This window comes from Triticum urartu, chromosome 2, assembly GCF_003073215.2.
Source record: "Triticum urartu cultivar G1812 chromosome 2, Tu2.1, whole genome shotgun sequence".
NCBI classification, from domain to species: domain Eukaryota; kingdom Viridiplantae; phylum Streptophyta; class Magnoliopsida; order Poales; family Poaceae; genus Triticum; species Triticum urartu.
Genome location: NC_053023.1, coordinates 96130294 through 96137737, shown reverse-complemented (window position 1 = coordinate 96137737; position 7444 = coordinate 96130294).

The following is a 7444-nucleotide window of genomic DNA, read 5'->3' as shown; positions in this document are numbered from 1 at the left end:
CAAAACCCAGCTACAGAACACTTGCTAAAATTGCAACTGAACAACAGAAAGCTATGGAACATATTCAAAAACTGTTAGACAGAAGCGATGATCTGTTGGGTGCTGAAATGACTCGATCTGAATCCTTAATTGAAGACATAAAAATCTTCACGTTAAGTATCAGGAACTTGAAAGTCGTCATGAAACTCTCTCAACAACTCATGAAAATCTTTCCTATGATTATCTTCAAAGGAAGCAAGATCTTGAGAAATTGAGAGCGGTTCATGAAGATCTTCAAACGGAAAACGAGTCACTTCGCGCCAAACAGATCAGTCCCGCTCAGGAAGGATTTGAACCACCATGTCTTAAATGCATTGAGCGTGATAATGCTATTTCTGTTGCTAAATGTTCTACTGCTACTGCTGTTGCAATATCTTCAACTATTGATGTGGTAACTAACCCCTCTGCTGAGGATACCACTGCTATTGCTGATGAGAATGCTAGGTTGAAGACATTGCTTGAAACAGGGATGTACAAAAGTCTTAAAGGGCATCAGACACTATGTGATGTCCTCAAAAAGCAGATCTTGAACCGAAACCCGAGGAAAGAGGGTGTTGGGTTCGTAAGGAAAATGAATGCTGATGGCTCTTACTGGAAACCTGAGCAGTACCCCAAAACCATGTGGGTTGCTGCAAAGGAACCTTCAGCAGACCCATCCAATCTATCTGGCTTCACTTGTGCTAACCCCATTATCATTGATGAATCCTTTGATGCAAACTATATACTGTTTAAGAATCAGAATGGTGAAGTGTTTGCCAGGTACATTGGTACTAACTGCAGGAATGGACCGCCTATGAAGAAGATCTGGGTTCCGAAAAGGTGTCTGGAGAATCTTCCTGTGAATGTCATCATGACACCTCACGTGAAGAAGACAAACCTCAGACCAAAGGCTTCATACGGTCCAAAGGCTTCATACAGACAGAGGACTCACCTGAGTCGCACTAACGCAAATGTTTTGCAGGGAAACCATACTCAGGCATATGAATATGAGAGCGGTTCATCAAACCGCCATGTTCATAAGACCAAGAACTATTCTGCTTATTCTTATGAGTACTATTGTCCGCCTGCAAGACTGTTTGCTAGGGCTCCAAAGCCAAAATTCTCAGATGCTGCACTTAGACTTATTGCTTCTAAGCCACCCTTGAAGATGTGGGTGGCTAAGAAAGCTTAACTCTCTTTTGCAGGGAAAGGTCTCCAGCAGAAAACCAAAATCGTCTGACGCTATTGCTGGGGACCTTAAACATCTTGTAGGGCGCAAGATCAAATGCCAAATGGTCTTACTATGTACTTCGTCCTGAATCGCTTGCTACTCTCCCTATTAGTCCTAATCTGGATCTAAGCTTTCATAACCCACTGGTTCGTCAAATGTTTTTGCTTCACAATGCTCTTCGTGAAGCCTATCCCCTAACTGCACTGTAGGGTACGACACCAGCATCTTCAGAATGCATTATTGATAGTGGGTGTACAAATCACATGACTGGCAAAAGAAGCCTTCTTATGGACTCAACCTTACGTCCATCCGATAAGAGCCACATCACATTTGCTGACACTGGTAAAAGTAAGGTATTGGGTCTAGGTAGAGTTGCAATCTCAAAGGGATCAACACATGGATAAAGTCATGCTTGTTGAATCCCTTGGCTTCAACTTAATGTCTGTCTCAATGCTTTGCGATTTGAACATGATCGTAATATTTGGAAAATATCGTTGCCTTGTTACTAATGGAATCTGACAAGTCTCTAGTTTGAAGGGTATCAGAAAAGATGATTTGTACGTGGTAGATTTCTCAGCAGGACCACAGCTTGCCGTATGTCTTCTAGCAAAAGCTTCAGAATGCTGGCTCTGGCATCGGAGGCTTGGGCATGCTGGCATGAGGAACCTCCACACCCTGGCAAAGAAGAAGCATGTCATAGGCATCGAGGGCGTCAAGTTCAAGAAAGATCACTTATGCGGTGCCTGTGAGGAAGCAGGAAAGATGACGAGGGCCAAACATCCCTCGAAGACAATCATGACCACTACTCGACCCTTCGAACTGCTTCACATGGATCTTTTCGGTCCCACTCATTACTCAACTCTTACTACTACTGCTTGCCTCTATGGCTCGTTATTGTTGATGATTATTTAGATATACTTGGGTGCACATAATCCTTTACAAGACTGAAGTGCAGGATGTCTTCAGACGCTTCGCCAATCGAGCTATGAACAATTATGGCGCCAAGATAAAGCACATCAGAAGTGACAATGGCACTGAATTCAAGAACACTGGCCTTGATACATATCTTGATACCTTGGGCATCACACATGAATTCTCAGCCCCGTACACGCCACAGCAGAATGGCGTCGTCGAACGCAAGAACAGAACACTCATTGAGATGGCCAGAACGATGCTAGATGAATACAAGACCCAAGAAAATTCTGGCCTGAAGCCATTGATACTGCATGCCATACAATCAATCGTGTTTATCTTCACAAGCTTCTGAACAAGACATCTTATGAACTCCTAACTGGCAAGAAGCCAAATGTCAGTTACTTTAGAGTATTTGGCGCAAGGTGCTGGATCAAGGACCCACACCACACCTCAAAATTTGCACCAAAAGCACATGAGGTTTTATGCTTGGATATGGAAAGGATTCGCACTCCTACAGAGTCTTCAATCTCTTTCATTACAAAGTGGTTGAAATAGTGGATGTGCGGTTCGATGAGACAAATGGTTCACAAAGAGAGCAACTGCCAAATGTGCTAGATGAGATTCCAGCTAGTGAATCAATCAAGCTAATGGGAACTGGAGAGATTATACCTTCTGAAGCTCATCCTGGAGAAGAACTTATCATCTCAGCACCTGATCAACATGAAGACAATGCTCAGCCTAAAGACATTCCTCCCAACAACAACACAGATCAGCAAGAGCAAAGTCTTCGCCCTGTACATCCTTGTGTTGCCAATCAAGTGCAGATTGACAGAATAATTGACAGCATCAATGCACCTGGTCCACTCACTCGTTCAAGGGCAACTCAGCTAGCAAATTTCTGTGGGCACTTCGCATTCGTCTCAATATCAGAATCCAAGAAAGTTGAAGAAGCCTTCATGGAACCTGAATGGATTCAAGCTATGCAAGAAGAGCTTCAACAGTTTGAGCTGAATAATGTATGGGAACTGGTTAAGCGTCCTGATCCACGGAAGCACAACATAATAGGCACCAAATGGATATACCGCAACAAGCAAGATGAGCATGGTCAAGTTGTCAGAAACAAAGCTCGTCTCGTTGCTCAAGGATATACTCAAGTGGAAGGCATTGACTTCGATGAAACATTTGCTCCTGTGGCTAGACTTGAAGCCATACGCATACTGCTGGCCTATGCAAATCATCATAACATACTTCTATATCAAATGGATGTGAAGAGTCCTTTCTCAATGGCAAGATTGAAGAAGAAGTGTATGTTGCACAACCACCTGGCTTTGAAGATCCAAAACATCCTGACATGGTATACAAGCTCAACAAGGCACTGTATGGCCTCAAACAAGCCCCTCGGGCCTGGTATGACACACTCAAATACTTCCTGAAGAGCAAAGGCTTCATACCTGGTTCCCTAGACCCCACTCTCTTCACGAAGACATATGATGGTGAACTGTTTGTGTGCCAAATATATGTGGATGACATTATCTTCGGCTGCACCAATCAGAAGTACAGTGAAGAGTTTGGATATATGATGCAAGAGCAATATCAGATGTCCATGATGGGAGAGCTGAAGTTCTTCCTCAGTCTTCAAATACGACAACAACGCAACGGCATCTTCATATCTCAAGAGAAGTATCTCAAAGATTGCCTGAAGAAGTTCGGTATGCAAGACTGCAAAGGCTTCACAACACCAATGCCAGCCAAACATCATCTGGGTCCTGACGACAATGGTAAAGAGTTCGATCAAAAGGTATACCGCTCCATGATTGGTTCTTTACTTTATCTATGTGCATCTAGGCCAGATATTATGCTTAGTGTTTGCATGTGTGCTCGATTTCAAGCGGCACCAAAGGAGTCGCATCACTTAGCTGTGAAGCGAATTCTTCGATATTTGGCTCACACCCCAACTCTAGGATTATGGTATCCAAAGGGCTCAGAGTTTGATCTGGTTGGATTCTCGGATGCTGATTATGCTGGTGACAAAGTTGATCGCAAGTCTACATCAGGCACATGTCACTTTCTGGGACGATCACTTGTATGTTGGTCTTCAAAGAAGCAGAACTGTGTATCTCTCTCCACTGCTGAATCTGAATACATTGCTGCTGGATCTTGCTGCGCTCAGCTTCTGTGGATGAAGCAAACACTCAAAGACTATGGCATTCATCTGAAGCAAGTGCCACTCTACTGCGACAACGAAAGCGCCATCAAGATTGCCAACAACCCAGTTCAGCACTCGAAGACAAAGCACATTGAAATTCGTCATCACTTTCTCAGAGATCATGTTGTGAAGGAAGATATTGATATCATACACGTCAACACTGAAGAGCAATTGGCAGATATCTTCACCAAGCCCTTGGATGAGAAGAGATTTTGCAAGTTACGGTGTGAGCTAAATATCCTGGAATCCTCAAATGTCCTGTGATCAGGCACACATCCTAACACTTATGCATATTGATGACTTAGATGTGCAACACACGAAGTAAAGTATATCTTCAATCAATGAAGACATACATTCTAAGTGTGAATACATTAATGTGGAATTTGACTTCGGAGCCACGATAATTGTGCGCCGTGTCTGGGTCTAATACTTCCTATACGGTGGGTAACGCCACCACAAAATTTCTATTTGAAGTGTTTTCACTCATGGGTTACTTCTGTCTTCACATTTGATTTGGCTTCGATCTCAACATATCTTCATTTATCTTCACTATGTTGATATATATATATATATATTAGTGTTCTGTCCTCTAGCATTCACTTATAGCTATGTCTTCATTGTTGAATCTTTTGAACTAAGTGAATGTGATCGGACCCTAACCTCTCTATGCTTTCTATCTCAAATTCTATCTCTCCAAATCATATGCATTCTATTGAAACTGTCGAATGTCTTCTCTGCGTCCTTGTCAGCAGAAGATACAGAGACAACCATTAAGTCCGTTTTCAATGCTCATTCCTCCACATGAAACCCGGAGAAGTAGGAACGACCACCCGACAATCAAGGCGTGCGTGGGACGTGGAACAAACCCCAAAATTCCGCATAATGGCCACGTGTTCCTCAGATGCGAATCGCCAGGGGCACCTGTGTAATAGCGCAGTGCCGCCCATGTACCTATAAATACACACTTCACAGCGGTCATTATCTCTTCTTCCACTCTCGCACGAACCCTAGCGCCACCGCTAGCCCTCGACGACGCCGGCGACGAAGCGCTTCGCTGCCGCAACCTCTCCGACGCCGTCTTCACGCCGACCGCGGACATCGTCCTCTCCGCCGTCGCCGTAGGTGTCCTCCGTCGCCAAGTTAGGGCACGGAAGATCGAACTGCTCGGCCTCATCTTCCACTTCGTCTAGCAGTTCTTAGTGTGGTAAATAAAACTTCCTTTTTACAGCACCGTTGATCCTATGGATTTGTCACTTTCTACCACAAGCAGTTTCTATTCACACAAGTTAGATCTCTCTCATACTGCATCTCATAACATGCCTAGTATATTCACTTATGCTTCACAAAGTAGTTAGATTCCTCACTTGTACTGATCTGTGGATTCGTACAAATCTGGAACCAACTCCTTATCTATGAGTGAATGTCTTCGCATGATGAGGTCAATGTCTTCTAAACTGATTTATCTTCAAAATCTTCTGAGAATGCATATGACCTCTTCCCCTTCCCTCGCACCTTAATGCTGTCACAGGTACATGTCCGTGGGAGAATTCCTTTGGTTCTCATAGTCTGCATTCATTTGCAGAATTCTTACAGCATCACATTAAATTCTCCCGAAGCCAGTTCCTGTTGGTCCAGCAAGCGAAAACCTTTGAAGCCTTTGAACGTGTTGAAGCCTTTCAAGTTAAAGTTTATGGCTTCAGAGAAAGCAGCAAGGAAGGGTGGCAGAAAGCGTCGTGGAGAAACATCCAGAGATCTGCCAGATGAACTCTCAGAACTGTACAAGACAGATCCTGAAGAGGATTACAATCAGCGCAAGACCCGAATCCAATGGATTCGAAGATATGGGCAGAACAATGGTTCAAATACCGATTTGTAACCCAGGAATATGCTGAGAAAAATCCATCAAGAGACCGTGGGGAGACATTCCTATACAAGAATCTTCAACCCAGGTCCAGAGAAGAAGCCATTGAACAAGGCTTCTATCCCTGCATGGTCCGTGGGCCACAGCCTGCAGATGCACACCCATCGTCACTACTATGGTCGTGACGACAATCTGTTCAAGCGCAACTTCCAGTTTGCCAGAACTCAGCGAAGCAGAACAAGAAGTCTTTGGGATTAGACTTCAACCCTGGTCCTTCGCTCCAAGGGCTGACGGCACATGAGATGCAGAACCCAATGTCGTCGGTCCTTTCTACAACTTGAAGGTCTCATCACCCATATCTTGGTTCAAGGGACAGCGTGAATGAGCCTGAGCTGACGCTGAATCAGATGAAGCGCCTGCAGCACCGAAGCCAAAGAAGTTGAAGAAGCCTAAAGCTTCAAAGCCTGCCCTTCACCAAAAATCTCACGGGCGAAGCCACCGGCAACTGCACCTCCTGAAGACAGTGTGCAGTCTGAAGATTTGTCACGCGTCTCCAAGCCCCAGAAGGTCAAGATGCCTCTGCCACACACCGGCCAAGAGCTAACTGCTGCCATTCTGCGCAATGATGCCATTGATCTATCAAGTGATGAAGATCTTGCAGATGACGCTCTTGAGCAACTCATCAAGAGCAAAGAAGAAGCAGAAATCTTCAATGATCTGCCGCTCTTTGATGTAACAATCATCCACAACTTCATTGATGAGTGGTTTGACACGCCAAACATCAGCTTCGAAGATCTCCAACTACCCATTGGCCTCAGTGTCGCCTTCCATGGCGCCATTGCTTCAGAGTTAGCCTATCGCCCAAGCGCATTGTTGAACTGAAGCAGAGATTGACTATGGAAAGCTCAGTTCAAGAAGCATATGGCCAAGCTCAGCGCTGCAAGATGTGAAGAACTTCAAGATTATGCTGCACGAGCTCAAAGAAGCCTTTCTCAAGAAACGTGCAGAAGCTCAGGGTTCACGTGAGCGCATGAAGTCCCTGGATAGGTGTGTGCAAGCCTACAATGAGGCTGAGAAGCGCAAGGCCCTTGGGCGTCCTGGCATCGACCCCAGGATGGCTGCCAAGAGAAGAAGAAGCCCGCTATGGCTGAACCTGAAGCACCAAGGCAGGAAGCAGATCCCATAGTCTTCCCAACTAGCATGACTGGCCCGA